At 46.4% G+C, this 7554-nt stretch overlaps 1 pseudogene; it reads left to right on the top strand.

Moving 5' to 3' along the window:
• The first annotated feature begins 1130 nt into the window (after positions 1-1130).
• Positions 1131-7182, top strand: LOC110575980 (annotated as a pseudogene).
• Positions 7183-7554: the final 372 nt, after the last annotated feature.

The following is a 7554-nucleotide window of genomic DNA, read 5'->3' as shown; positions in this document are numbered from 1 at the left end:
TTTCCCTTCTTGTGGGGAAGGAAACTCGGATGGGCAGGGCCTGCATATCAGGAAGAACTATCTATAATCCAGGCTTCATGTATCGCTTCTCTAGCCAACTGGTTTTAGTGAAATCCACACGAGCGTATGTGGATCCCCATTCAGCGAGGGTATTTATTCATTTTTTATTTTGTGTGACAAATTACCCCCAACTTAGCGGCTTCAAAAATTTTACCAAACTTAGAGGCTTGAAACACTATTTGTTCTTTCTTCTCTCACAGTCCTGGAGCTCAGAAGTCTGGATGGTTTCCACTTGGTTCTCTGCTTCAGGGCTTAAAAGGCCGGAGTCAAGATTTTAGCCAAGCTGGGTTCTCACCTGGAAGCTCTGGGGTGCAATGCGCTTCCAGATTCATTGGGATGGTTGGCCGGATTCAAGTCCTTTGTGCTATGAGACAGATGCTGCCTTTCCCACAGGCTGTTGGCTAGGGCTCAGGGTCACCTCTAGAGGCCACTCTCAGGCCCTTTTCCTGTGGCTCTGTTCATCTCCAAGTCAGCGATGACACATCAAATTCTTCTCGTGCTTCCTTACCACCTCGGCCGCTGGCGCCACCAGCTGGAGGAAACTCTGCTTCAAAGGCTCAGGAGGGTGGCTTGGGCGCTCCCGCTCATCCCACTATAAAGGTCAAATGATTAGCAAGCTTAGTTCCATCTGCAAAGTCCTTTTGGTCCTGTAACGTCGTGATGGGAGAACACCAGAGGGCAAAGATCATGGAGAACATCTTAGAATTCTTCCAAGCCAGAGAAAGAAGTTAGGTAGCAGGAGTCGGAGCCGTGGGTTTGGGGCCACTTCCTCATGCAAAGCCCTTGTGTCTTCGGGACCTGCATGGGTTGATCTTGCACACACCGCTTCCATTTGAAAAGGGGTGCTTGTGTGCACACCCACGGCTGTGACTTGGTGGGTCGGAAAGCACCCAGGTTAGGACGGACAGCTCAGGCGGCATGGGGACTCGGTGTCCCCTGGTCAAGCATTCAATCCTGCTAAGGCCCAGTAGTAAGCCCACTGTTGTTCCAAAGGACCAGAATGACGTTTCGTGTGTCCAGGACATTAGTGCCCGTTCGGAGCCAGGGTCCTGTGCCGGGGTCCTGTAATCATGGACAAATCTGATTATTTCTCGTCCCCAATGGACAGTCACACTAGTAAAGGGTTGCAGGCCCCTTTGGGTATGCATGGGAGAAAGATAATAACAGAAACTTTTTTAGAAGCTTCCTTCCTTAAGAAGCGTCCCCTTCATACACGAGTTTTTGGATCTTTAACCAAGTCAAGTGTGGGGTTTGATTAATTCAGGGACCCTTGGTCAGAAGGGGAGTAAGCAGGTGTATGTGTGCAATGCAAGAGATACTCCCACGTCAATACTCCCACGTCCACTTACTACGTACGGTCAATGGAAACTATACCAGGCTAATCGACTCAGGACTGCTAATGGCCATGAACCTTGGGAGAGAAAGTTTGAGTCACCCCATCAGGAAAAGGAGCATCCCCAGAAAAAGTGCCTGTAAGGGTAAGAGAAGGTGGAATGTGGAAGAAGTAATCACATAATCATATGCAGAAAAAAAGGACTGTAATAATATGAGTATTTACTTCTTTATTTTCATAGGAATTTACTCACATATATGTTAAGCAAATAATTTTGGTTTTGACACCCTCTCATCCCCTTATCTTATAACACAAGATGTGTTATTAGTTAACCTTTTTTCAGTATTTAAGGTACAAGATATTAAATTGGGGGGGTGAACAGGTAGCGGAAGAATGAACAAGACAAGAAAATATAGGACTTAATGCCCTCTTATTTAGGGAAGGGTTAGGAATGTCTCAGTTGTAGGTGGGAGAGATTTGTGTCAGGTTAGGCAGAAGTATGACTTTGTCATTGTCTGTAGAGATCAAGCATGGTTTAAGGAGATGGGCATGTGTACCAAGGTGACAAGGGTATCACTTGTAATGTGTCAATTTGGCTAGGCCAAATTACATCACCCGCAATCCCCTTTCCGATATGTATGTGGTTAGAGTGTGCCACAGGCAGATTCTTTGAAAATTGGGGATGGTATATGAGGGGAAGCAGCAACCACTTTGTAACTCCCATGCGCTGCTGCTACTTGGCTGATTCACCTTACTGGGGTGAAGTAGGAGCTGGCCCTGCAATTTCTCTTCTTTCCCCTGGATCCTCCTTCAGCTGCTCTATCTTCTGGGCCAGGTGTGTGCACTTAGCTCCATGCAAAGGGACCTCCTGGCTTCGGCAGGTTAACATCATCCCCAAAGTCAGAGGCAACAAGGATGAGTATGTACTTCAATCTGTCCTTATGTGTTCCAGATCATGTTTGTGGGTTCTGGCCTGTTTGTTACCTCCCTACCCTTAGTTTAGGTGACAACAACCTTATAGAGCCTGCTTAACTGCTTTCCACAGTTGTGTAAGGCCAATTTTCTTTAACAAGTCTATCTATCTATCTATCTATCCATCCATCCATCCATCCATCCATCCATCCATCCATCCATCCATATATCCATTCATCTATCCCCCCTACTCTTTCTGCAGCTGGCTGAATGCTAAGGGAGGGAGATGACCAAACCTTTATTAATCCCATTATACCACCTGCTTCTAGACTTGTGAGGTTTCCCTCTGTGCTGATATCTTAAACATTGCCCTGTTTTGAAATCCATCTTTTAAAATCACTCTGCTGTTGGGGCGCCTGGGTGGCTCAGTTGTTAAGCGTCCGCCTTCGGCTCAGGTCATGATCCCAGGGTCCTGGGATCGAGCCCCGCATCGGGCTCCCTGCTCAGTGGAAAGCCTGCTTCTCCCTCTCCCACTCCCCCTGCTTATGTTACCTCTCTCGTTGTGTCTCTCCCTGTCAAAAAAATAAATAAAATCTTTAAAAAAATAAAAATAAAAATAAAATAAAATCACTCTGCTGTTAAGCTCAACATTTTGGGACCAAACGTGAACAAATACCATTGATGACAATGAGGGATGTTTTGAAGTCAAAATTCTTATGATCTCTTCTGAATTTTTTAGAAGAAAATGGTACAATTTATTTTTCCATGAAGGAATGACAAATCATAAGAAAGATATAACTAGAAATTTCTCCAGCATTAATGAACTTGTGAAAAACCAATAAGATGTATTATTTTTATATATGCATAGTCAAAGTTTCTTTTTATGTAAAATACCGGCAAAGTAATGAGAACATAACACTGCCAAATATAAATTTGTGTATAAGCGTGAAAGGAAAACCTCACAATATCTTGTTTTTCTTTTAGTGTTTCTTAAAATTATTTATTTATTTTAAATTTAAAAAATTATACACACTTGAGTTTTACAACACAATGATGTATACACGTATACATAGTGAAATGGCTATTACAGTCAAGCTAATTAACATCTCCGTCTCCTCACATAATTACTTTGGGGGGGTGAGAGCACCGAAAATCTACTCTCTCAGCAAATTGCCAGGACTTGATAGAGTATTAACTGTCGCCACCACGCTGCACATCAGAATCTCTAGACTGATTCATCCCATGTAACCACAACCGTATCCTTTGACCAACAGCGCCCTCTTTCGGTGTTTTTAAAGCATAGAATGTGCGAGTCAACCCGCACATGGTCTTCCCTTCCTACCTGCCTGACCGGCTCCAACATCATACCTGGAGACAATGTCCTTAAGGGACTGCTTGAGCCAGTTCTAAGTAGCAGCCAAGTTCATTATATATATATATATATATATATATATATACATACTCGTATATGTAATATACATACATTAAAATCTCCCATTAGTTCTGCTTTTCGGGTTGAAGGCTGACTGATACAGATTGTGGTACTGAGAGTGGTTCCAAAGGAACAGAATCTTAACAGTGTGTTCTCTGAATTTGTACTGGGTTTCCTGGACTACATCTCCAATTAGACTGGAAGGCTTTAATACCCTGTTTCCAATGGTAAAGTGGGCACTGTTAGTCCACAGCAGGAAGTGGCAAAAGCGGTAGTCAAAAGTTCACCTTTAGTTACCTATGATTAAGTGCCTATAAAAGACAAGTCTCCGGGTCACCAAGTATATGATATGTTAGAATATTTTCATCAAAATAAGGAAGATTATGAAGGAAAAAAATAGGAGTATTATGGAGTTGATTTGTTGTTTCTAAATGAGCTTCAGAACTTGAGGAGAGAAAAGACTGAGCTCGGAACCTTACAGTCCCAGATCAAGGTCCAAATAAAGGACCTAAAAAGTCCTGATACAGGCCTGAAAGAAATCATTCTCTTGTAGCCATGGGTGCAATATTTGGGGATTCCAGTTCCAAAGTTTAATCTTCGAGTGGCTGAATTACAGCACAAATTAAATTCACAACCTCACCAGGGCTCTTCTGTTAATATTAGGGCACTGATTGGGAGAAACAGGATACTGGAAATTGGAATGGGAATATATGGGTGCATGTCAATGAGTCCAGGTCCCGGAACCTCTAAATTATGTGTCTTTGCCAGCAGAAGCAGCCCTTCCACTCCTACCTGAAGAGGTTATTTCCCCTTTGCCTGAAGAACCTCTAAGGGTCTCACCTGAGATGGTGGCCTGGCAGGGCCCTGCTTATCCTCCTCTGTAGCTCCTACCATCACCTCTCACTGCTCCTTAACCTGTACCTAGACTCGAGGGCCCACAGGCCAAGACAGGGAGTGAAAAACTGAGACCCATGGCAAGATGTGATATTCACCAAAACAACAGCACGTCTTTTCCAAGAGATATACAGTAGCCTGGGGTAAATGTGTGAGAATGGTTCTAAAGGTTGGGGTAAGGAGGTGGAAGCAGTATAATGTTGGATCCTGTTCATGTACAAGTTCTTGTGTGGACACATGCGTCTATGTCTCTTGAGTATGTACCTAGAAGTGAAATTGCTGGGTCATTTGGTAACTTTATGTGTAGTTTTTTCTTTTAAAGATTTTTTATTTATTTTTTGACAGAAAGAGAGACAGGGAGAGAGGGAACACAAGCAGGGGGAGTGGGAGAGGGAGAAGCAGGCTTCCCCGCGGAGCAGGGAGCCCGATGCGGGACTCGATCCCAGGACCCTGGGATCATGACCTGAGCCGAAGGCAGACGCTTAACGACTGAGCCACCCAGGCGCCCCTAAAGATCTTATTTTTTTTTTTATAGATTGTATTTATTTATTTGACAGAGAGAGAGACACAGCGAGAGGGAACACAAGCAGGGGGAGTGGGAGAGGGAGAAGCAGGCTTCCCACTGAGCAGGGAGCCCGATGCGGGACTCGATCCCAGGACCCCGGGATCATGACCTGAGCCGAAGGCAGACGCTTAACGACTGAGCCACCCAGGCGCCCCCATGTGTAGTTTTTTGATGAAATGCCACCCTGTTGTGCCAGGATGCCCCATCATTTTGCATTTCCACCAGCAATGTGGGAGGGTTCCAGTCTCCTCAGGACACTTGTTAAACACCTGTTAACAGCTATCCCCGTGGGTGTGAAGTGGTAGCTCATTGTGGTTTTCATTCCCAGCTCCCTCCTGACTGATATGTTGAGGCTCTATTCCCGTGTTTAAGACTGTAAACATGAGGTCCCCCTCGCCTTGCTGGGTGTCAACCAGGGGCCACTGTCAGGTCCTAGGTCCTCCTGCACACCTTCCCACGTGGACCCCTACACCTTCAAAGTGGCACCGCGTGGCAAATCCTTCTTGACTTCCTCTTCTCCCTGATCCAGATAGCTGCCTGCCTTTAAAGGACTCACCTGCGTGCGTCAGGCCCAGCCGCAGGACATCTCAGGGACAGTGGAAATAGAGAGCTTCTGCCAGCTGCAAAAGCCCATCACAGGAGGTCACTGCCGGGGTGGGAGGAGGCTGCGGGGCCGTGGCAGCAGCGAGGACTAGGACGCGAGGGCGCTGGAGGACCAGGTCACAGAGCTGGGGTGCGGTAGGACGGCGGCGGTGGGACGCCTTCCCGGAGGACCAGGACCGGGCAGACCCCGAGCCCTGGCTCCCAGTGGCGGGGGCGATGGCCACGCTGCAGCTGCCGGGCGGGGACGTGCGGGGAGGGGGGGGTCCGGGGGCGCGGGCGAGCTGAGAGCCTTCAGGGCGCCCCCCCCCCCACCATCCGGGGCCGAGGTGAGTCAGCGAGGGCAGCTGCGGGGTCTGGCGACGGCCCCGTAGGTTTCTGTCGGGTCCCGCAGGTGTCTGTCCTGGCACCATCCAGTCGTTCCTCAACGAGTCTCCAGGCAGTCAAGCAATCCCTTCCAAACAACTGTGTCAAGAGTGAAACAGTATGTTCCATTAATACCCTAACAATTTCATTGTAATACTTTTTACTGCTATGACAATTTTATATAAATTTTGCTATACTTAAAATAGGCTTTGAAAATGGAAAAGTGTACAAAATTCCAGATAAAATGATTAAGGGATGCAATTTAATAAGGTGACCCAAGAGACTGCCGCAGAGACCCGCGTAATGCAGCTTTGAAGATGGGGTGCGTTCACGCCCAATATCCCGACTCCTTCGGCCGCTAGGGAGGGGCCGAGTTCTCCCAAACCAAACATCGGTGGGGGAAGCGGCATTTTGTATGGGAAATGGTCAAAAATACTCAGGACGCCGCTGGACTTGTGCTTATGCTAGACAAGGATCACTACTTAGCCTCAGGCTTTTACCACGTCTTCAAAAAGATGGGAGAGTTAGAACAGCAAGAACGTCCTGAGTGCGATGTTCTCTCTCTAGGGACCCAGACTGCCGGGCGCAGTTTCTCTGGCACTGCAGACAAGCTGAAGACACTTGGCAAGCCACCGAGCACAGTATGGGGCTGGCCTTCACCCAGGATGTGTATTCGAAGCTGAGTGAATGCAGACACTTTCTGTACTGATGATGATTATCTCTGGGACAGGATTCTTCAATATTTGACAGGACCCTGGCTGCCAACGTTCTGGAAAGTGCGGTTCCTCAAGTTCCTAGCATTTTTCATGCTGGAGACTGGTATGCAGCACAAGAAAACCGGTAGGCCATCTGCCCAGAATGCCCAAATTGAGTCCCTCTTAAATAATAACAAACAGCACATGTTTCCAGAAACTCTATCAGTGAGAAGTTCATTATGGCAGCCATTTCTCCACCCAGGAAACAGGGGTGGGGGATATTAGGGACCATGAGCTCTGTAAAAGCTATAGAAGAGCGCAGTGAAAAATCACAATTACAAAAGCAAAAATGACAGTCCTCTATCAGATGTTAGTCCAATCAGGATATATAATTGAATAAGAGGTTTGGGGAACTGGTTTCTGCTTTAATACAAAAAAGAAAAGGTTTTAGAAAAGGCATCCAAATATAAGTAAACTTTTCCAGTTATATCTGATTAAGATTTAAAACTTAGGTTTTCAGGGAAACAAGCCATAAGTGACTCTTAATGACAGAGAACAAACTGAGGGTTGATGGAGGGAGGTGAGTGGGGGATGGGCTAGATGAGGGATGGGCATTAAGGAGGGCACTTATTGTGATGAGCACTGGGTGTTGTATGTAAGTGATGAATCGCTGAATTCTACTCCAGAAACTAATATT

The sequence above is a fragment of the Neomonachus schauinslandi genome, unplaced genomic scaffold (genome assembly GCF_002201575.2).
Source record: "Neomonachus schauinslandi unplaced genomic scaffold, ASM220157v2 HiC_scaffold_559, whole genome shotgun sequence".
Taxonomy (NCBI): Eukaryota; Metazoa; Chordata; class Mammalia; order Carnivora; family Phocidae; genus Neomonachus; species Neomonachus schauinslandi.
The sequence above is the reverse complement of the archived record's forward strand: the minus strand, read 5'-3'. Positions and strand labels throughout refer to the sequence as shown.